Genomic DNA, 936 nt, shown 5'->3' with positions numbered 1-936 from the left:
CTCCTTATCACAATCTTCCTAGGCATCTACTTCACACTCCTCCAAGCCTCAGAATACCTCGAAGCTCCCTTTACTATTTCCGATAGCATTTATGGATAGGCATCAACCGCCGCGCGGTCGGGCCGTTGGGCGGGTGGTAATTTCTGGGAATGGGGCGTGGTCCGCGGGTGTGGAAGGCCGGGCGTTCGAGAGCGGGGAGGAGGAGTGGGCGGCGCCGAGGGGCGCGAGGCTGGCGGGGCGGTGCGCCACGTGCGTCACCGGCCGGGGCGGGGCCGGCGTCGCGCTCCCGCCCGCCTGCGCCCCCCACCTTTTACTTAGCCAAGGCTGAGTGGGGACGCGAAAGACCTGGGCTAGGAGTTTTGCAACCCCTCGCCCCCCCAGTAACTGTCAGACTGCCCGATTGCGGAGCCATCCCATGAGGAGAAGGGCGGGAGTCGAGTTGGGGACGGCGGTGACGGCCGGGCCCGCGGGGGGCCTCAGAGAGTGGCAAGGGTGTGTGCGTGCGGTCCGGGCCGGCTGGGAGAAGCGGGCGGGCGGGCGCTGCAGGTGCACGCGCGGTCCTGTCGTCCCCACGTGCCTGCCCCGAGCGGCGGAGCCCCCGCGTCAGTGTGGGGCCGGAGCGGGGAGCGGGATGAGGGAGCCCAGGGCAGGAAACCGGACGAGTGGCAAGCGTCTTTACCTGAGAAGGCCGGTTTGGGAGAAGTTGGGCGGTAAGGGGAGGACTGGATTCGAGAAGGCAACAGAGGCAGGTTCAGAGGGCAGGGGGGCGGTTGGCGGGCCGCGTGGTATAAATAGCCGGTCCTTGGTTTGACAGGCGCTGCGGTGACTGGCGGTGCCGCTCCCCCCGCCGCGTGAGGAGGGGAGGAGCGCTCCGAGCGGGCGGGGTGGGGGAGGCGGACTCGAGTGTCCTGGTGGCGGCGGCAGGAGGCCGAGGGG

The 936-nt window shown here is 69.0% G+C and overlaps 1 protein-coding gene across 1 annotated transcript in view; it reads left to right on the top strand.

Moving 5' to 3' along the window:
* Positions 1–451: 451 nt before the first annotated feature.
* ELF2 (E74-like factor 2 (ets domain transcription factor)) overlaps positions 452–936 on the top strand; it is a 105,830-nt gene continuing 105,345 nt past the window's right edge. Inside the window, exon 1 of the mRNA XM_008584933.1 lies at positions 452–492. The gene's annotated coding sequence lies outside the window, so the exon portion shown is untranslated. The remainder of the gene's footprint in view (positions 493–936) is intronic.

This window comes from Galeopterus variegatus, unplaced genomic scaffold (assembly GCF_000696425.1).
Source record: "Galeopterus variegatus unplaced genomic scaffold, G_variegatus-3.0.2 Scaffold3408, whole genome shotgun sequence".
Taxonomy (NCBI): domain Eukaryota; kingdom Metazoa; phylum Chordata; class Mammalia; order Dermoptera; family Cynocephalidae; genus Galeopterus; species Galeopterus variegatus.
The sequence above is the reverse complement of the archived record's forward strand: the minus strand, read 5'-3'. Positions and strand labels throughout refer to the sequence as shown.